We start from the raw sequence: 23,222 nt of genomic DNA on the forward strand, positions 1-23,222 counted from the left end.
AGGTAACGTCAGTTTTGTCATTGTCATGCCTAGAAACAGTATAAAAAGCTTAATAAATGTATGATTACTCCTTTTTATAAAATGTTTGTTTAATTGAACTAGAACTAAACCCATAAGAATGCCTATATTCTGCTACTCCTTTGAATGTATTTTTTATCCTACCCAAAATTTCAGGGACAGTTCGTCTAAGAATGACAATTCTATCACCATTTACTCACCATTCACTTGTTCCAAACCTGTTTGGCTGTCTTTTCTCTGTTGAACACAAAAGAAGATAGTTTGAAGAAAGCTGGAAACCTGTAACCACTGACTTCTATAGTATTTGTTTTTCTACTATGGAAGTCTATGGTTACAGGTTTTCAGGTTTTTTCAAAATGTCTTATATTTTATTCATCAAAAGAAAGAAAATCATAAAAATTTGAAACCCCTCGAGGGAGAGTAAATGTTGAGTGAATTTTCATTTTTGATTGAATTGTCCTTTAATCTCAGGAGAACAAATTTGGGAAAAAAATTAAGGTGAAACTAAAAAACTAAGGGCTAAGGATTATTTTATTTATATATTTATTTGAGTTTTTTTTTTCTTCGACTATGGTTTAAGTTGAGGGGTTTCAAAACAGTGGACTATGGAGAGTTATGTATTTAAAACCATGCTGATTTTTTTTTTTATTTAAACTGTTGCTAATGCTACTGTAAATATGGATTATGAAATGAGGGTGTTTTTTATAAAGTTTAAAAAAGTAACAAGAAGTGGGTTATATACTATTTAAAGATTTGTTTCTGTTTTCTGAACTTGACAAAAATTGTAAGGAGATTTATTTGTTTTTGGAAAAGAACTAGAGGATAATAGATTTAAATCTTTATTGATATTTTTAAGGTTGATATGATAGAATTTAGTGGGCTAAATGGTAGTTAGTGATCCCGATTTTGAAAGAGGTCCTAATCAATAGGTGGCACTGTGGCAGTAATACGCTTATAAATAAATCTGTATGCAAAACGGCAATGTCTAGAAGAAGACAACGATACGGTGACCACAACCAACACGAGGTTCATGGCTCTACAGGTAAAACAATTTACTTTGTGTTTCATGAAATGGTGTTATTTTCCTATAGTTTATGTGGTTTTAGTCACGGGGTAGCATTAGAGCAGGGAATTCGGTATTGCGAGAAAAGTTCATAAAAATGGTCACTGTTAACACGGATTATAATCCGTTTTCATCTATATTTGGTGCTGACCACTGTTTTTCCACATAAAAAACTTTTAATACCATTTTGAATCCGGCACATACTTTATTAGGCATAACTAACATTTATGGTTGCGTTTGGAGGTTGTGCAAACTCTGGACAGTAGTCCTTCAGGATCGAGTGAGTCTGATGATTATAGTATGTTAATAAAGCCTGTTTAACCAGTTTCGTGCTTATTAAACCTATCAGTTCGATTTCATACAGGTCACTGAAGCATAGACCATAGGTCACGTGTTACTATTCTCAATGCTGTTGGACCAAACTAATCTACGACATAACTTTTCCCGCCCTACGCGTGCCTGACCACGTCAGTCAACCCTTTCGGTTATTAACCCTGCTTTACTATAGATAAATAAGTACACAAATATTTAATAAAAGTGTGTTAATATAGTTGTGCCATGGTTATCATAGATTTACCTATTTTTGCTAACAGAAACATATTTTAAGTATTTTAGGTAACGTGTATTTTTATTCAGTGCGCCAAAAATCATGGTTTTACGGTAAAAAGTCCTTAACTGGATAGCACATACTTAACAAATAACGTTAAATTAATAAATAATCTTACGATGTTGCAAGGCTGACGTTATTTAATGGAATAACGGTACTTACCAACAACGGACAAATTAACCTTAAGCCTAAAACCGAATAAACAACAACAAAAAAAGTTAATATGTAAACAAACAGATAACTACGAATGAACAGGATTGTTATATGTACAAATTTTGTATTTACAGATAATTCTTGAGCTAAATATCAACCTATTATAAAAAAACAAACGTTGAGGGTGCAATGTCATCTGTTGACAAACAGCCGTTGATCATGTGACGTAATGGCCTCACGACGTGTCACTCAGACAGGGTTAATGGAAATGTCATTGTCTATAATTGTAAGAAATTAATTAATTAGTTAATTTTATATATATTTATTATTTTTATTTAACAATATTCATTATTTTATTTTTTACTATTAATAATTACTTTCTATCACACTGGCATAAGGTTTGTTCTGTTGTCATATGTTGTAAATTTATTTACTAATTGTTGTATTTTAGGGGCACAAATCTCTGGAAAAATATTACTTGTTAATTGTATTGTAATTTTTTCAGGTGTTTTTGAAAGAGTTTTTTCACAAGTATAATATGTTTCCCCCATTCCCCCAATGTTGTGAAAATGCATGAAATGTACTAAATTCCTACATTAAATTAATGGAAAGATTTTTTATTGAGAGGTCATGTACTAGATACTTTATTTATTTTTCTATTTATTTTTCTACAATAAAAATAATTTACAATAAAATTATTTACAATAAAATTCTCACCTGTCTTATGCAGAATTCTCTTCTGATGTTTAGCTGTGGTCCCTTGATCCAGACACTCCTCAGCAACCAGTCTTTGTATGGAATCCACCGTGCTCTATAAAGATCTATTTGTCTCTTCTTCCACTTCCATCAGGTACTTTTTTTTTTTTTTGGCCAACAATGTTAATCTTATTTTTCAATATGTGATTTAGTATAACATTATAACTCATTGCATAATGCCATATTCAATGTTCATTATAAGACTTAAACTGTGTGACAGTTTATGAACATTACTTGAACTAGAGCTGCAAAGTTATATAAAAAGATATTTATTTATTTATGGTTTTGTTTGTTTTATATGTAACATTTGGAATTCGTTAAAGTAAATATAAGCTAAGTTAGGATGAAAGATAACTGTAAAAAAACAAAAAAACTTTGGTGCCTTTTTTGTTGAATCAAATGTAAAAACCCTGAACCAAAAATTTATATGGCTCCATTTTCTAGGTTAATATGCTCATAGTTGATATCAGATATGACTAAAGTGCATGCATCCTTAAGCACAAGTACTCATGTTTAAAATGACAGGTAAAATTTGAAGTACTGATTATACTTTTGTACTCAAGTGAAAGAAAAGAGATGGCCTCAAACATGTCCACAAGTAAAAAGTATCCAATAACCTATCTTTGCTTTACGCTGGTAAATAGATTGCACATCATATATACATTTATACAAAATAACTTTCATTAAATAAATAAAAAAATTATCTAAAAATGCCCATTCTCAGCAGAAAAGTAGCCAAGCAACAAAGCTCTGCAATATTTGCCAACAGCACTTCTTAAAATGTTGCTCCATCATCTTGGCACAAAAACGCACCAAACAGCTGTTCTTACACACTAATAATTCTGTCTTAAATGTAACGCTTAAATTTGTCAGAAACATTTTTTTTCTTTTGCTGAAATAAATGATTAACATCTTTTTTTTCTTCTTTGCTTTAACCCTCCTTTTGACTTAAGGGTAAAAAATGACACTAACACCATTTTAACAGCAAAAAAGCTAAAATACCCTAAACAATATTTTTTCCGTAATCTATTTTTAAAATTACCTTAACATTAAAAAAAGATTATTCATTTTCTGTTTTCATTAAGGTTATACACATTTATGTAGAACGGTTGTACTTCGGAGTAATTTTGACCCATCAGCTATAAAACAATTTTCACACCACAAAACCTACTGACACACGAACACTCCCAACACACACAATAAGAGTCTGCAGTAACACTTTATAACTGCACACTATGAACCATTATATGTACTATTTATGCTTTGTAAGTCCCTTATAAACAACAATTAAAAGCTCAGTTATATTCTTAGGAAAAAATAAACTACTTATTCATTTCTATTAATTTGAAGATGCACAAATGAAGCTGTATCAAATGAAATTGCAATCTTAACTAAAATAAAATCATGGTACTGTTGAAACATCGCTAAATAACATTCACATGTTCTATCATAATATATTGTTAAATCATTATATTGTTGTTGTTTTGCCCATTTTTATGTTATATTTGGACACCCCTGATAATTAGTAAAGTTTAAACTTTAGTCATTTTATTTTTTAAATAAAATTGAAATGATTTATTGTTTATTTGATACAATGCCTTTAATTGTTATTTATAAGAGCACACATATAGAGCACACACACACACACATATGTATGTATATATATATATATATATATATATATATATATATATATATATATATATATATATATATATATATATATACATACATACATACATACATACATATATACACACACACACACACACGTTTATTAATTGTTTAATTATGCAGCTATACCAACTATTTTATATAACTGGTTTATATGGTTTTCATGGTTTATAGCATGAAAACAAAATCATTAAGCAGATTATACATGTGCTTATAAGTAAAAAAAAACAGCATTGTAGCTGTATTTATTAACTGATACTAACATCTAATGTAGAGTTGATGTTTATACAACAAATAATAAATTAACTATTTGCTAATGTTTAATAAATGATTCACTGAATTGTGTAGTTATTTTAAAGTGTTACCAAATCTCCTGTTTTAACTTTTATGAATACTGTCTTGCTAAAAACTGTCACACTTGCATAGGTACCTTTAGCATTAAAAATCCACTCTTTACTGTAATCAAAAAGGTGTTGCCCACCGAGTAAACACTGATGAAATACTACACACTGATGAGGGAAAACCTAGACATTGTAAGAATTGAAATATTACAAATATTTTTGATGTCTTTGACAATTCAAAACATGAGCTGAAGACAGGGCCAATGGACTCCACAACCCACCAGTGGGGAATGCGTGAAAAACCAGTTCCTGCTGCATTTGCATCTGAGTATGCTGAAACTCGGCTTCATCCCCCCAACTCACGCATATGGTCATTTCAATGTTTTAAATTAACCAAACTGACTTTAACCATCATGTTTGATATCATTTGAAATGTCTCAGTGCGATTGGTACAATGGTCTCATCCTCTCAGAAATAGACATAATCAGAACAATAAATATATAACTTCAGGCATCTTTTGAACCACTGTGAGGGGTGTGACTTTTTACACACACCCCCTTCCTTGAGGGAATTCTTGGATTATTTAAGGCAAGGTTTGAGAAAAACTCAGGGCGATTCTGCCTAACCAGATCAGCCCATAACATGGCTAGCTCCATGTTATGTATATTTCAAAGTCAGGAATGCATCTTTTTCATCTTGGATTTATCTTTGATAATTTGATGTTTTGTATTGATCGTTTATGAATTGACTGATTGAATTGGCATAATACATTTACCTGACTAATAAATTGTTATGTTTTGAATGATTCAAACAGACCTCGTGTTATTATCACTGATAAATGTTGTTGTCCATAGCACTACAAGCCACTGTACAAGTTAGTAACGGACTAAAACATGTTAGACGGAGCAGCGTGGCACGCTAAACAATGTTGTTAGAGATCCGACTAGCAAATTGGCATTATTTCATGTATACGTAGACTGCAAAAGGCCAACTATGGATTTTCTATTTAGAACAACAAAATATTGTTGAAACTACTTTAAATGTGGATATTTAGGCCTTCATCTACAAATTTATAATCCTGTGCGATTATTATTAAAATACTTTGTCTTGATTAAGTAGATAACAGATCTATGGGGACCACATAAAAATCTCCTAAATTGAGTAAGTAGTGTTCTGCCTTTTTAGGAGAGTGGTTAATCGCCTCTGTTTAATGACCAAGACTGACAAGCTTGTATTAAGAGATTGTATACCCAGCCGGTGCAAGACTCGAGATGCTAACGGAATCTGAGTAAATGAGAATAAGGTATAATAACAAATCAAAAGAATATTCAATCATAATCTAAAATAATGTGAAAGGAAACAAAATAATCTTATCAATGTTTTATAATTGGAGTCAGTTAAAACGAGGATAAACATATTAATATTCTAAACCATCTCATACTAAAAATGGAGTCAGATATGAGTTAAGTTTAATATAAATCAACATTGTGCACTGGAAAGACCGAACATGCAGTGAACCTTCATCCACCATTGGATACCGTCATTGGACCAACTGATTGGACCCTACAACATTTACAGTTTATGATGAAGATATTGTTGTTTCTTCATGGTAAATGACTTGAATTTGAAGACTTGAATTTAATTTAACTGCATTATTTTAGAAGTTTAGTAAAGCAAACCCATTTTTGACCCGAAGGGCAAACAGTGGAGACTGAATTCTAGGCAACACAAGGCAAACAGCAGCAGATTTCAGCAGTTCTCGTGTTTGTTTTCTTAGATTTTTGTGGAAATTTTATTTTAAGGGGCTATGGCATTAATGTTTTTAATACATCTATTCAATACAAAAGGCAAACGGTAGCAAAACGGATAAACTACTTTTAAAATTCATTATATACATATAGGCAGTGCTGAAACTTGCAGAAATTTCCTCTGATTGGTCAACCAAATCTGAGCTCCTGATATCCCCTCAAAACGATAGTCCTCTGAGTACCAGCACCCATACTTTTAATGATATATATATTAACAGTATTATCAGACATTTGTCATTAAAATAAGATCATAGTTTGCTGACAAAAAAAAATAAAAATAATATATGCCTATAGTTCACCAATCAAGCAAACCTGGTGCTGCTGGGAAATGGCTATGCTCAGCATCAGGTGCACCGCAACAAGAAGTTTGGCGGTGAACTATAGGCATATATTATTTTTATTTTTTGTCAGCGAACTATGATGATTTTAAAGACATGAACTATGATTTTAATGACAAATGTCTGATAATACTGTTAATTTACATTTTTTATTACATTTATGCATACGCAATGAATGTAAGCCTGCTAACTGATCAAACTATAGAATATGTAAACTTAGTTTATATATATATATATATATATATATATATATATATATATATATATATATATATATATATATATATATATGATTAAATAATAATTAAAAGTCTGGGTGCTGGTACTCAGAGGACTATCGTTTTTAGGGGGCATCAGGAGGTCAGATTTGGTTGAGTCAAAGGAAATTGGCTGTTTCAGCACCGCCTATATGTGTATAATGAATTTAAGTAGTTTATCCGTTTTTCTACCCCCCAAAAAAAAGAGAAAATCCAGCCAAAAATACTTTTTTTTTATTATTATTTTTTTTAAAACTAGATTCTTTTCAAGACACTTCTATACAGCTTGAAGTGACTTTTAAAGGGTTAACTAGGCAGGTTAGGGTAATTAGGCAAGTTATTGTATAATAATGTTTTTTCTGTAAATAATCAGAAGGTAATATTGCTTAAGGGGTCTAATAATTTTGACCTTAAAATGGCTGTTAAAAAACATTAAAAACTACTTTTATTCTTGACGAAATAAAACAAATAAGACTTTCTGCAAAAGCAAAAATATTATCAGACATACTGTAAAAAATGATTGCTCTGTTAAACAAAATTTGGGAAATATTTTAAAAAGAAAAATAATTCAAAGGGGGGTAATAATTATGACTTCAACTGTATATTGTATTACAGTCCAACTATAAAAGTTTTTGTGTCTCTTTTTATCAGGGTCCAGTGACTACTAGGGGGTCTCTGCAAACTTCCATTGACCACAAGATAAGGATTCACTCAAGGAAGGATTAAATGCCACCATCTCACCCCAACCCTTTGGTGCATCTGCATTGGAAATTATTGGTCAATTTTTGAGTGATGGCCTTTCCACCACCATACCTTTTAAAATAGTAACATATGAATGGTTAATTGTTTTAGGCTGCAGCCATTTATTTTAATTTCCAATAATACATTTTAAACTGAAATTGTATGAAATGCCATGTTATTTTATGTATTGTAAAAAAAACAAGTTATTCAACACCATTTCAACTAATGTCAAGCAATTTTAGAATGTGACTGTTATGCATAATTACTGCATCCTCCTTACGACACAATTCTTATAACAATTGACATAACAGTGCAGTTAAGGTCTGACCATGTCAAAGTTGTATCAACTGCAGCTTTTATACATAAAGTAAATGGGGTTGTTTAAATTGAAACCTTTTTGGAATTATTTATTTTTTGAACTTGAACTGTGTATAGAAAATGCATCAAATAATCAAGCAGTTTGTGGTTTTCCCTGTCTGATGCTTGGACAGTTGTGTGGAACCAGTTTCTCTTCTATGTATTTGATGGTTGTGCTCTTATGTGATGTTAAGAAGAGAATGGAGCACAGTAATTCTAATAACTACATTTTACTAAAATTTATACTTTATAATTTTGTTGAGATTATAATAACAGAAACTGTAAAAAGAATAATTACTAAAATTGTTACATGTAAGATTATTGCTATTATATTTATTAATGAATTATATAGTTATATTCAGATGAGTAAATACAGTATGTTTATAAAACCAGAACATATACACACATTATTATTATTATTATTATTATTATTTATTCCCATAGATGTCAGTGGCTGTTTTTTTTCTCTCCAACATTCTTTAGAATATTTTAGTTTTGTTCAACAGAAAAAAGAAACAGAACTTTAGAACTACTTGAGTTTGAGTAAATGATGAGGGAAATTTTCTTTTTTGGTCAATGATCTTATTGAGTTAAAATTAAGTCCCTTGAATTTGCATAAGACTCTATTGTAGTTATTTGCCTTATGATCGCATAACATGTTTTATTTTGTTATGGCATGGGAAAAGCCAAAATTCAGTCAGCAACGTATACAAACTGTTCTGCTTAATTTTAAATGTTTATGTTTGATTCATTGCGGTCAGCTTTTACAACAGTGATGCTAAATGAACAATTATCTGAACATAAAGTGTATCTTAAATGGAGGATTTTTCCTTTTAAAAGCTTCATTAAAAAAGTGTTGAAAGTCATGTTCATCATTTAGAATTTTTTGGCACATCTCTACATACAATACAGACACCAAATACATCTGTACATGTTCATAAATTGTATGTGCTCACTGATCAGTGTTGTGGATCCTTTTATAAGAGCCTATTTTTTTCTCTTGTAAATAATAACACTTTAAAATGTCATTTACCATGATAATTTAAATTATCTTTTCATTTGCAACAATGTATAAACTGCCATAAGTTAGTCTCAATTTCGTGAGGCAGTGTAAATTAAATTAACATTTGTAGAGTGCATTTCCTCCATAGGCTTTTCCTTAAATCAGTAATATTATCAAGGTTTATTTTTGGAATTGTCGGTTTTGGCTTGTTTATTTGAGGTTTAATCATTTTGAACAAAACATATAAAGGGTTGGGTATAATATACCAGTTCAATCCATGGCATGGGTCAAATCTAAATGACACACAGCCTTGGATCCCCCTCGATATAAACCGAACTGTTACTCAAATGATCAAGCTTGTATATTGGACTTAAAATAGCAGCAACCAAAAATGATGTATATACAGTATATTATGCTTTTAGCAAAATAACAGACAGTAAACGTCGACCAATAAAGCAGGTAAGATTACTGCTGTTATTTATTTTTTGCATACGTTTTGTTTAACCTATTGAAGGATCATATAATCTAAAAAAAATACAAATAAAAAGTGCATGATGTGGTCCAAAATGTGTTTGTGTGTGTGTTTGCATGTACGTGCTGTACGTTTTTTCTTATGAAAATTATATAATTTTTTCAAGTTTTTATAATTTTAGAGCATATTTCTACAGTTTCTATTATTTTAACTAAAAAGAAATAGTGTGCATAAAATGTACTCATTAAAACCGTCATAAAAGATAATCAAGCACAAACTTTGAACGTCATGAATGCAAAATACGTTATCAGTGACATTGCCTTGCACCCCATGCGTTGCGACATCTCTGACAGTGAAAAGAGCTCCTCGTTCTAGTTTAAGCGGGTCACGTCTGTTTACCAGAGCTTTCCGTGCCACGGTAATTTCAGGAGTTTAAAATTCATCGTATAGACGTCGTATAGAGGTAAGGAAGACGGCTCATTAACAAATAAAAACGTTCGATCGAATGCGATGTTTAGCAGATGTTACGATCTTTCAAAGACGTCTCCGCGACGTACCTGTGCTATCTGGGGTTGCTCCCTCGGCGTGCCCACACGCAGTTATTCTTCCTAAAAAGGACAAGACATTAAGTCGCTGGACAGATCGGTGCATAATTATTAAAAGCGTAACGTACATACCTCTAATATGCAAGTCACTTAGCAACCCGCACTCACGGACGCAGTTGTAGATTAAAACACAGCCCAGGAATTACAAAAGCGATCCAGCTGGGGTGACAGCAACACATGCTACAGCCAATCTGATCCACAGATGCTAAGAAATTAAATACAGCCAGTTAAAACCATTACGCAACCCGACGCTAAAGGGAAAGCAAAACAATGTCTACCTGCAGGAACGGAAGGGGCAGAGGCGGGACCAGCGGGACTCCGGTAGTGACGCACAAGCGGTGCTTCAGTACACAACACACACCCAAATCCTCCCTTATATACACACCCAAGAGTTATACGATTGACTAATAGAAAAATCACTTGTGATAACACCAGGTGATCCCACTACATATGCAAATCCAGTAGCCTCTGTTATTACTAATCAAAACATTTCAAATACGTTTCAACTAAGCTGTGGTACACGGCAGGGATGTCCCCTGTCTCCTTTCTTATTTGCAATATCAATGGAACCGCTGGCAGCTAGTATTAACATCTCAGTATAACACCAATAATGACTGAAGGCAGACATCAACATCTGTCATTGTATGCTGATGATATACTTTTATACATCTCCGACCCCGAAAAATCTATACCACCATTATTTGATCTTATCGATAAATTTGGTAGTTTTTCTGGTTTTACAATAAACTGGGAAAAAAGTGAATTAATGCCCATTTCTGATGACATAGATAAAGATTTTTTAGAAAAAGTTCAATTTAAAATAGCCAATAACTCCTTTAAATACTTGGGAATAATGATCACCAGAAAGCCTAAAACACTTTTACAACTAAATTGGAAAAAAAAAAGATAGACCAGCTTAATAGCGATATTAATTTTTGGAAGACACTCCCTATGTCTATGGTAGGTAGAATTAATGCTATAAAGATGGTTGTATTACCAAGATTTCTGTATGTTTTTCAAGCTATCCCATTCTTTATTCCCATACATTATTTTAAACAGCTAGAATCAATAATAACCCGATTTATTTGGGCTAATAAGACTGCTAGAATTAATAAAAAACATTTAAATAAATCCAAGGACCTGGGAGGATTTGGTCTTCCCAATTTAAAATATTATTATTGGGCAGCTAATCTAAATACATTGTCCTGGTGGAGAAGGATTAGTTTGGTGGAACAAAGAGACAAGCCAGAATGGTTAGCTATTGAGGACGCTTCTTGTAATATGACCTCATTACATGCCCTGCTTAACAGCCCAATTAAAATAGACACAAAAAATATTAAAAATAATGTAATTATTTCCAATGCAATTAAAATATGGAAATAAATTAAGGCATACTTAAAAATTCCAGATATGTATTTGGACTCACCAATTTGTAATAATCATGCATTCCCTCCTGGACTAAATGACAAATTTTTCTCCAAATGAAAAGATAAGGGCATCTTAACAATTCAAGATCTTTACAAAGAGGGAACATTTAGCTCATTTGAACAACTAAAACAAAATTACAACCTTACTTCCTCAAACTTTTTTCGTTATCTGCAAGTTAGGGATTTTGTTAGAAAACATATTAAAGATTTTGAAATCGAGAGGCTAGATCCTACATTGGATACAATTGTTAGCATAAACCCTGGAAATATTGGTAATGTGTCTAACTTTTACAAGTTGCTGTTAAGGAAGGTGGACAGCAGTACAGCTAAAATAAGACATGACTGGGAAGATGAAATGGGTATTAACATCTGTGATGACAAATGGGATGAATGCTTAAAAAATATACATTCATGTTCTGTGAACGCAAGACATCATCTGATCCAATATAAGGTCATTCAGAGGCTCCATTATTCTAAATCAAAACTTAACAAAATATTTCCAACAATCTCTTCAAGTTGTAATAAGTGCAGTGTGTCAACAGGAACTTTGTTTCATTCTTTGTGGTCATGCAGTAAACTACAACCATTTTGGAAAAATATATTTAAATTTCTTTCTGAAGTGTACTCAACGAATCTGGAAATGGATCCTAGTATTGGACTTTTAGGAGCAGAGTACAGTCCTTGCAGTAGAAACCAAACACAAGCAATTCTAAGTCTTGCAAAAAAACTCATTTTACAAATGTGGAAATCTGATGCTGTCCCCACCTTTGAAATGTGGGCTAGAGAACTTGGAAATATGTTACACTTAGAAGAACTGAGATTCATACTAAATGACAAATTGTCCATTTTTAACAAGATTTGGGAACCATTCATATTATTTTTGCAGATAGACTGAACTGATAGACTTACAAGACTGTTGTATTTTAATTTATCTATTTATCTTATTTCATTATTTATTTTATAATTTTTTTATAATGTCTCTTTTGGTTTCATTGTCCATGTACGCCTTGCCTCAATTTTAAATTATTGTCCCAGCCAGATCTATATATGATTGTAAATGTTATGCATATATCCCTTTTATTTTTATGAACCTTCCACAAATATTTTGATCAATGTCAAATGGGTGGGGTGGGTGGTAGGGTTTTGCGTTCCTTTTTGTAGTAAGTTGAATTCACTGTAAGTACTACCAAAATAATTTTGATGGTATATTTCTTTGTAAGAACTCAGGCAGTACTGTATGTAATGTATGAAGGTTTTTTCAATGAAAATGAAAATAAAGAGTTAAAAAAAAAAAAAATCTCTCACCCTCGCCTTTTCAAACTACTTTTATTAACTTGGGAAGTTTGTACATATACTGATAATGCTTTGAAATAGCCGTACGTTGCTACATTGATGTACATCTGCTTAAAAAAAACACATGCTGGAAATGTATGTTTTGATGCAGGTTTCTATGGTTTTGCTGGTGTCAATATTGGTCAGGACCAACACTGAGAACAGCTAGACCAGCATTAAAAAAACAGCATCAAAACACATGTTACTAGCATATGATTTTTTTAGCAGGGGTGGCAACTAATAAATAAACAAACACATACTTTTTATTTTTACCAGACAACATCTCAACAGGTTACCAGCTCCCCAGACCTACCTTCCACACCTACACATGCAAATGTGCGATCAGTGGGTACACAATTTTCTTTTCGTACTTTGCGGGACATCCATGTGTAACATATTGTAACCTGCATTCTGGAGATAAACATTCCATTTAACAATCTGGGTGAATCGCCAGGACAATAAAATCACTTGGCGACGAAAAGTCTGGCTTAGTAATCCGTGGTGACATGTTAACAAGTCTGGGAGACTTCACAGAACCACTCTCTGCCTACTTCAAAAGAACATGACAGATAAGATGAGAAAGAAAATGAACTCATCAAATCCAGAACCAGCACAAAACCAATGTGTTATGTTTTGTAAACTTTGTATCTCATTTCTGACTTTTCTTACCTGTGTAACATCTCTTATAACCTGTATGCATGTTCCATTTAGGCTTTGTAAAGCATAAATATTGTAAGGATATGAAAAAGTATGCCGATGTACTTTCAACCCCCCCATGTTTGGTACCGATGGGTTTCTGCTGACATTTTACAACACATGATGCATAGATCGAGACCATAACTCGCATTGCTTTATTCTTTAAAGCCCTGTATTAAATGCCTGTCCGCATGCTTTAGGCGGACGCTCAAATTTGCATACGAGCAGCCCAGAGACAAAGGAAGGTTCGCGCGCAAACTTTCCCCTGAAATCATTGGTCAGAATGCTGTACGGGTCGTCACGTGACCCGCAGGTATAACTCATTCTGCCCTCCCAAACATCTGGGCAGAAAGAGAACGTCCCAAAAGAAGAACATCGTTGTCGGTGGCCTTCGGGCCACACGTGGCTTCCTAAGCCGCATGGACTTTTTCCCGCCACGTTTTCTTTATTTTCCGGCAAAGTAAATTCAGTTTAAAGTTTGCAATCGTGTTCGTCCGAACTGCATTACAAACTCCACGCATCAAAGGACATCAAGAGTAGTTTTCATCACGACGGAAGAGAGACGCATAAAAGAGACCTCCAGACATGAAAAACCAGGTGATTTTAGTTATGCGATTAAGCTGTGCCCCTTTTATCAAAAAGGTGTTTTTTTATATAACCTTGGTGGTCCTTAATGGTGCGTGTGGAACTGAAAGTTTTGTCACTCTTTAATCTGAAATCTATATTTTCTAGCTTTACTATTTCTCTTTGCTGTTACACGTTCTATAGACCCGATATCTCCACGTGGTTTACCTTTGTTTTGTGTTTAATGTATGTTTGTGCGTTTGTTTGTTCGTTACGTCTGACTAGTCAATAAATTCCATTATAATCAAATGAATTGTATTGTTTGCCTCACGAGAAAATGTCACTGAAATACAAATTCCCCTGCCTAGCTATTATAAGTTGTTTAAAACTTTTGAATGATTAATCTACTTCACAAGAAGTAGCAATTAAATTCCCTTTTTCTAAATGAATAGATTACAGTGTCCGCTCGGAAGAGCGGCGGCTCTGCTTGTGTTCGTTTGGTCAAATTGACAATAAATTGATCCGGAATATTAATGATTAATAATAATTCGTTATTGTTGATAATTAATATTCATAATCTGGGAATCCGCTCGGTCGCGCGAGCATGATCATTTACAATCATATGTTTGTTTGACCAAACTGACTGAAGCTTAAGCCGGAATATTAATAATTAAGAATAAACCGTTATTGTTGATTATTAATATTCATAAAATGAGCTAATTTCATGCTACACATGTAAGAAGCAAAGGTATGTTTTATTTTATTATTTAAATATTTGCTGTTGTTAGTTTGTGCATTCTAAAGTTGTTTGTGTGTGAGGTATATTGTGTATTAAATAGCCTGAATAACACAATTTCCTTTTTTTTTAATAGGTATTCAGGCGAAAATGTCTTGTCGTAATGTTGGCACAGAAACAATTTCTTTGCCAAATATGCAGCTTTCTTCAACACCAATTAATGGTTGAATCTTTAGGCCAAGCAAGCGACCTCGTCTTTTGTTGGACGAGGAGGATGACAACAACAATGATGATGAGGACGAGGAGTCTGATTTGCATGTAGAACCACATGACTCCACTTATAATCCGGAATCTGTGGTCACGAAGGATTCGCAGTCATTGTAAGTTAATGCACCTTTATCAACAACTTTGTAGTATACAGAATGTATCATACTATTAAATATAAAATCATAATTTTAAAATATTGATTACACTTTGTTTCAATTAGGTTAGATCCAGAATCGAACTACATGGACAACAAATACATTGTATTTGAAAGCTGCCTTATGGACTTGTTTGGTTCCTGTACCGTCTGTAAGACAAAGTGTGCCATCCAGAAAAGACAAATGGGGACTTTTATTGCACTTACACAGCTGTGTGACAAGTGTAACTACCTACGACAATGGCAGAGCCAGCCCATTGTAGGTACACAGCAAATTCAATGGTGTTAAATTTCAAGTGTTGTGGTAATTCAGAGTAAAGTGTTAAAATTCTAGAGTTAGATAAAGGTAAAATAACTCTCTCGGCGTTAGAAGCTGATTTGCCTCCTTGTCACACAGAGCACATGTATCTACACTGTTAAAAATTGTCCCGTTAAAAAACAGTAAAATACTGGCAGCTGCAGTTGCCAGCAATGTACTGTTATTTTACAGTATGTTGCTGTAAAAATACATGGACTACATTGATTTACACAATACTCAAGTGAACTCATTTTGCTCACTGAAAGCAACTGCCTCAACTTGGTCAACTGCTGAATGAGTTTATGAAGTAATGTGCTATATATGCTTAGAAGTATACTTATAATGATAACTTATTTTAGTTAATTAGAAAAATTCAGTTTAACTCTAATGTCTTATTTTTCACAACAGCACACATACATGTAAATCTGGAATCACCAGAGAGATTCTGACTGCATCAGCAACTAAACAGCCGCTATCTTTAAATAGAGAAACATGCAGAATAACATCAGCAGTTCATTGTTCATCTTTAACTCGTACACTGGCTCTACTCTCCTCCACAACGGTGACACACAGAAGAAATTAGCTTCAGGTTTTACAGTAAAATACTGTTTTTTTTCCTTGATTTAACAGTAATCTACTGGCAGCTGTGGTTGCCAGCAATCTACTGTTTTTTTACAGTCTATTTTCGTAGTGTAAATTAACAGTATATTACTGTTAAAATACATTTTTACACTGTGTTTTTACCTCTCACACCTTTAACCCTTTAAACCCAAGAGCATATGCTTCAGTTTTTATTGAAGTGTCCACACTACTGAGTGTTCAAGAAACATGTAGCAAAGCTGAGTTGTTTAATCATCCGCTGATCATTTAAATGATTTAATCATTTGTTGTTCTTCAGGTTATTTCATTATAAAGCTGTGACTAAAGTTTTGTATGTTCTGTTCTTGTTTTTTCCCTTCAGTATTTCTTCATTTGTTCATTGTTAATCCTCAATTATCATTTAATTAGTCAGATAATTAATTAATTTACTTCAGCTTTGCTCCATGTTTCTTGAACACTCAGTAGTGTGGACACTTCAATAAAACTGAAGTATATGCTCTGGGGTTTAAAGGGTTAAAGGTGTGAGAGGTAAAAACACAGTGTAAAAATGTATTTTAACAGTAATATACTGTTAATTTACACAACAGAAATAGACTGTAAAAAAACAGTAGATTGCTGGCAACCACAGCTGCCAGTAGATTACTGTTAAATCAAGGAAAAAACAGTATTTTACTGTAAAACCTGAAGCTAATTTCTTCTGTCTGTCACCGTTGTGGAGGAGAGTAGAGCCAGTGTATGAGTTAAAGATGAACAATGAACTGCTGATGTTATTCTGCATGTTTCTCTATTTAAAGATAGCGGCTGTTTAGTGGCTGATGCAGTCAGAATCTCTCTGGTGATTCCAGATTTACATGTATGTGTGTTGTTGTGAAAAATAAGACATTAGAGTTAAACCGAACTTTTTTAATTAACTAAAATAAGTTATCATTATAAGTATGCTTCTAATCATATATAGCACATTACTTCATAAACTCATACAGCAGTTGACCAAGTTGAGGCAGTTGCTTTCAGTGAGCAAAATGAGTTCACTTGAGTATTGTGTAAATCAATGTAGTCCATGTATTTTTACAGCAACATACTGTAAAATAACAGTACATTGCTGGCAACTGCAGCTGCCAGTATTTTACTGTTTTTTAACGGGACAATTTTTAACAGTGTAGAATCTGACCGTTTTTTAACAGCAATTTTTTACAGTGTACCTTTGTAGAAAACCCTTGTATTTGAGAAACTAATCAGAGTGTCTGAAATCTGACTAAAGCAGACTCTGTCCTCCATCATGGTGACTTCAAATGAACAACAGAAATTTCATGAAGAGCTTTTGTTCACATGACAGAAATAAAGTCAAAAGTCAGTAATAGGTGAAGCTCCATGATGAGTTGTTTAATGTGATGAGTTTTTTTTTAAAGATGTTGAAAAATAACATTTTTTATTGTGTAATTTGTTTTATTTTTATTGATTATTATTTTATTTAGAGTTTTTTTTTCTCAGTTGATTTCATCTTTGGTTTTGGCTTGTGTTTTTCTGTCCTTCAGTGATTCTGCTTGTTAACTGTTGTTCATCAATAATTCTCAATCCTCCTTTAATTAGACACTTAATTGTCTCATTAACTTCATCACTGTCTGAGTGTTCAGCCCTCTGTAGTGAGGACACTAGTTAGTATTTTGCTCTGGAATTTAAGGCTTACGTGTGTTTGAATGAAAAATACAGACTATGGGATTTGTTTTTAACAGAAATATTCTGGAAACTGAATTTACGAATGTAAAATGTTGAAAACAGCAGATTACTGGCAACCACAGCTGCTGGTATTTTTCGGAAATTTAACAGATATTTTACACAATAAGAGTTTGCTAATTAACACTCTCTTGGTGTTGACAATGTTAACACTGTCAAAAGTGTTATTTTTAACACTTATAGTGGTTCCCATATAAACTCTGAGGGAGTGTTAATTTTAACTCTAAGGTAGTTAAATCTACTATGTAAAATTTGCTGTGCTGCTCTGTAATGCTGCACCTCCTCATTCACCACTTCAGACAAAGACTTGGAGGATGATGATGCCGGTTCAATTGAAAAGATGTCTTCAAACAGTTCAGCCATTGGTGCTCTTTTGGCTGGAGGAGGACAATCAGTGCTGCTGGAGGCTACACAGCAAATTCATTGGTGTTAAATTTCAAGTGTTGTGGTAATTCAGAGTACAGTGTTAAAATTCTAGAGTTAGATAAAGATAAATAACCCTCTCGGCGTTAGAAGCTGATTTGCCTCCTTGTCATACAGAGTAACATGTATCTACCTTTGTAGAAAACCCTTGTACTTGAGAAACTAATCAGAGTGTCTGAAATCTCACCACACCCTCATTCACCTGGCCCTTAAATTAGTCAATTAGTTTAGTCCACTAGACAGAGTGAATGACCACAAATAAGTGAATTCAGACACCTGCTGCTAACAAGCACAATCACTGAAGGAATAAGAAATTGAAGGAAGAAATAAAACTACAGACACAGCCTCACATCAAACCAACTGAATTAAAACAGAGGATTAAACAACTCCATTAAATAATAGCATAAGCAGCTTCACTGATTACAGTTTGACTTCATTTCTGTAAGAATATTTTTTATTAAAAATATTTCATTTGACCTCACCATCATGGAGATCCGAGGCTGCTTATTTGAGCTCTTGAAGCTTTACTCTTATATCCTTATGGTTCTCTGACTGTTATAGCTGTGTTTCTAAACCTCATCAGTTATAGCAAGAAAGGTCAAGAGAAACTATACTGTTAATGCTTAATTGTTCTAGATATAATTTCAGGTGTTTAATAAGTTGATTCATAAAAACATGCTAATATAATTGTATTGAAACTGCATGGGACAACACTACTGGCAGTCTGCTGCTCTTCATAGAAGATTCAACAGACAATTAGCATGCAGTTAATAATTAGAGAGTCATGCACTAAACTTTCGAGGTCCAGCTTGCTCTTTAAGACACACAGACATCAAGAATCAGGATATGAACCTCAACCGTGGTTGCTAAAAAAAAAAAAAGCTGCATAGTTCATGCTGCAATGCATGCTGGGTGCCAGCATAGTACAAAGCTCCCAGCATGCATTGCAGCATGAATAAATTATGCAGCTTTATGTTCGTACAATCTCTTTCTTTTCCTTTATTTTGTGTTGTTTTTGGGAGGTGATATTTCAGTAGAGTGTTTTTTTTACTTTTTTCACCATCATTGAGATTCAAAGACTAATTGTTGATGTCTGGGCGTTTTTAAGTTCTTCCATAGATCAAACATTCTCATTGTAAATATTGGGGTTTTTTAGATTATTGGAGCTTCAGTGGTGTCATTAATGTATATTATTTATTTCTCACCCATAATTAATATGATACTGAATTAGAAAACAAGCAGGAGGCTATGATATCATAAATAATCTCTTCAGACTGACATTTTGATTATCTTTCAGCTCTCCATGCTATATGTATAAATAGTGTAATTAACATTATCTATGGCAGCCAAAATAAAAGACATTTATAGCAAGAAAATGAAGAGCCTGACTAAAGTAGACTCTGTCCTCCATCATGGTGACTTCAAATAAACAACAGAAATTTCATTAAGAGCTTTTGTTCACATGACAGAAATAAAGTCACAGGTCAGTAATAGGTGAAGCTCCATGATAAGTTGTTTATTTGATGAGTTTTCTTTTAAAGATGTTGAAAAATAACATTTTTTATTGTGTAATTTGTTTTATTTTTATTGATTATTATTTTATGTAGATTTTTTTTCTCAGTTGATTACATCTTTGGCTTTGGCTTGTGTTTTTTCTTTCCTTCAGTGATTCTGCTTGTTAACAGTTGTTCATCAATAATTCTCCATCCTCCTTTAATTAGACACTTAATTGTCTCATTAACTTCATCACTGTCTGAGTGTTCAGCCCTCTGTAGTGAGGACACTAGTGAGGATTTTGCTCTGGAATTTAAGGCTTAAGTGTGTTCGAATGAAAAATACAGACAATGGGATGTGTTTTTAACAGAAATATTCTGGAAACTGAATTTACGAATCTAAAATGTTGAAAACAGCAGATTACTGGCAACCACTGCTGCCAGTATTTTGACATACATTTAACAGATATTTTACACAATAAGAGTTTGCTAATTAACACTCTGGGTGTTAAAAATTTTAACACTTTCAAAAATGTTATTTTAACACTTATAGTGGTTGCCATATAAACACTGAGGGAGTGTTAATTTTAACTCTAAGGTAGTTAAATCTACCAAATCTAAAATTTGCAGTGTGAGATCGATAAAAAATACAGACTGTTGAATGTGTTTTTTACAGAAATATTGTGTAAACTGAATTTATGAATGTTAAAAACAGCAGATTACTGGCAACCACAGCTGCTGGTATTTTTCCATAAAATCTAAAAATGAAAAAACAAGAAAGTAAAACAGCAAAACGGTTTTTGTGTCACCATTGTGGAGGATAATAGCGTCTCTGTTCAAGTCCAAGATGAACTGAGAGTATTTGATGTTATGCTGCATCTTCTTTTATTTAAAGGTAACTGTGTAGTTGCTAATGCAGTCAAAATCTGTTTGCTACTAGCAATCACACATGAAAACATTATTGCATCTAAAGACTTTACATTTTTGTGCACTAAGCTATGATTTTGTAAAATAAACAATGTGTTAGTTCATGAAATATGGTTAATTTTTGTAAATGTATACAGTTATATTAAACTTCCATGTTTTTCACAGAAAGATTCTGGCAACCACAGCTGCTGGTATTTTTTCGGAAATGTAACAGATATTTTACACAATAAGAGTTTGCTAATTAACACTCTCTTGGTGTTGACAATGTTAACACTTTCAAAAGTGTTATTTTTAACACTTATAGTGGTTCCCATATAAACTCTGAGGGAGTGTTAATTTTAACTCCAAGGTAGTTAAATCTACTATCTAAAATTTGCAGTGTATCTCTGATTGCTCCTCTGTCTCATCCCTGGACGTTTGGGCCTGTAAGACCAAATCCATAACACAATTGCAGCATAATGTTAGATACAATAAAGAATATGAAATCCAGGATGAATTAAGTTAATTTAACAAAGTTAAGCATTATTATTATCATCATCATCATCATCATCATTATTATTGTTATTATGATCTGACTATATTTAAATACTGACTTTAAATAAATAGACTGAACGGATTTACACAGCACTTTATTTAATAAAGTTTTCATATTTTTTATTAAATTTTATAATTTAATATTTAAATTAAATGTATTTAATTAAAATTAAATTAAATGTTTAATTATATTAATATTAAAACAATCAAATACCTGAACAGTCTGTGAACAATCGTCCAGAATTCTCTCAGTCATACTCTTGAAGATTGTGTCATGGGTGGTCTCATCAAGGAAAGGTAGAGATTTGAAACGGGGGTCAAGTGCAGTGCTCATATGAAGAAACTGAATTAGTGCCCTATCCGTATCAGGGTATCTGTCCTCGAAGTCATGTGCAATAGCAGCTTTGATGTCTTTCACTACTGTTGAGTCAGAGCCACTGTGCTTCATGGAGGTCAGGATTCTATGTTTTAATGGCAAGATCATTGAAATAGTTGGAATCTGCTCAGTGCTCATAAGGGTTGTCACAGTTTTCAAAGGTTTAAGAACCTGGACCACGTCCTCAGCTAGTTTAACATCATCATCAGACAGAGTGACGATGTCTTTAATGTTCTTCTTGACACTCTTGTCTGTTAATGCCGAGGAAAACAGCAGCCTGCTGCTCAAGGTAGCGCTCGAGTATGTCGTGGCTAGAGTTCCACCTAGTGGCCACATCCTGGACCAGCTTGTGTAAGGGCAGCTGTAGCATCACCTGTTTCTCCTTTAACACAGCTGCAGCTGTTGTGCTGCGGTGAAAAAACGTGACAACTTTCCTCACTCTGCCGAGGAGTCGGGACATCTGGTGAACGCCCATCCCTCTCTGCGCAGCCAGATTAACAGTGTGTGCAAAGCAGCATATATGTGAAAATCCGGCCGCTTCGACAGCATTGGCAATGTTTCTGGCGTTGTCTGTTATCACGGGAATGGGGACGTTTGATCTGCTGATCTTCCAATCTCTCATAGCCTCTTCAAGTATTCCCGATAAATGGTCGCTTGTATGGCTCTCATACACCGGGCGTGTTTGGAGGACGTGGTTTGCTATTTGCCAATTGCCCGTAATATAGTGTGCGGTTATGGTCACATAGCTGTCTGTGGCACGAGACGTCCATCCATCTGTTGTGATTGCAATGGATTCAGCAGTACTCATCTCTTTCTCCACTTTGGCCTTCGTTTTCTCTTTAAGTTTTGGTAGCACATTTTGCGAGAAATGCGCCCGGCTTGGTAATACATAACGGGGCTCGAGCACACCGAGTAAATACTTGAACCCCTCATTATCAACAACCGAAAATGGTTGCATATCCAGTGCCATAAAAACTGCAATTGCATTTGTAATTTTCTGTGCTCGATCTGAATTCGCTGGAAATTTTGCTTGGAAGAAAATAGGTAGTGTAGGCTGCTGGGTTGTTTTCTGTGCTGAAGTTAAATTAATTTCCGGATGGTGCCGTAGGATATGCATCTGCATGTTGGTTGTGTTGCCCGTCACTTGAGGAAGCGTCTTAAAGCACTTACGGCAAATTGTGCGGGACTTGTCAACTACACGATTACCATCCTTTATCTCCACCGGATAGCCGAAATGTTGCCATACTGCTGACTTAAATGAGGACGGAGGGTCCGCGATCTCTGGGTTTGTTGCCATGTTTCCTCATGTGCTTCAACTAGCACTAGCTGCTCAACTTTTGCAGGAAGGCGTCACGTGATTGGAAAGGTAGTCACGGTCACGGGGTGTGTCGCGAATCTCCCTTATCACACAGCGACACAGGATTCATTCTTTCATTCATTCATTTTCTTGTCGGCTTAGTCCCTTTATTAA

At 33.7% G+C, this 23,222-nt stretch overlaps 3 protein-coding genes and 1 long non-coding RNA gene across 8 annotated transcripts in view; 1 reads left to right on the forward strand and 3 right to left on the reverse strand.

Annotated features, from left to right (window-relative positions):
• LOC101882666 (uncharacterized) overlaps nucleotides 1–3,962 on the reverse strand; it is a 23,900-nt gene extending 19,938 nt beyond the window's left edge. The window contains exons 1-3 of one of the 4 annotated variants that reach the window (XM_073948488.1): nucleotides 1,974–2,069; nucleotides 1,851–1,876; nucleotides 219–255 (exon numbers count right to left, since the gene is read on the reverse strand). The gene's annotated coding sequence lies outside the window, so the exon portion shown is untranslated. Of the gene's footprint in view, nucleotides 1–218; nucleotides 2,093–2,558 lie in introns of those variants that run through there. The other 3 variants (XM_073948489.1, XM_073948487.1, XM_073948490.1) reach the window with 3 other exon arrangements.
• zgc:174314 overlaps nucleotides 1–10,545 on the reverse strand; it is a 144,651-nt gene extending 134,106 nt beyond the window's left edge. For both annotated transcript variants that reach the window (XR_012401386.1, XM_068219472.2), the window contains exons 1-3: nucleotides 10,472–10,545; nucleotides 10,266–10,398; nucleotides 10,146–10,196 (exon numbers count right to left, since the gene is read on the reverse strand). The gene's annotated coding sequence lies outside the window, so the exon portion shown is untranslated. The remainder of the gene's footprint in view (nucleotides 1–10,145; nucleotides 10,197–10,265; nucleotides 10,399–10,471) is intronic.
• LOC137491295 (uncharacterized) overlaps nucleotides 1–23,222 on the reverse strand; it is a 331,835-nt gene that overhangs the window by 23,493 nt on the left and 285,120 nt on the right. The gene's annotated exons all lie outside the window — the stretch shown is intronic.
• si:dkey-19h16.6 lies at nucleotides 1,002–9,683 on the forward strand. Its single transcript, XR_661229.5, has 3 exons — nucleotides 1,002–1,060; nucleotides 2,572–2,691; nucleotides 7,667–9,683. It is a non-coding gene; the product is annotated as a si:dkey-19h16.6 (long non-coding RNA).

The sequence above is a fragment of the Danio rerio genome, chromosome 4, assembly GCF_049306965.1.
Source record: "Danio rerio strain Tuebingen ecotype United States chromosome 4, GRCz12tu, whole genome shotgun sequence".
NCBI classification, from domain to species: domain Eukaryota; kingdom Metazoa; phylum Chordata; class Actinopteri; order Cypriniformes; family Danionidae; genus Danio; species Danio rerio.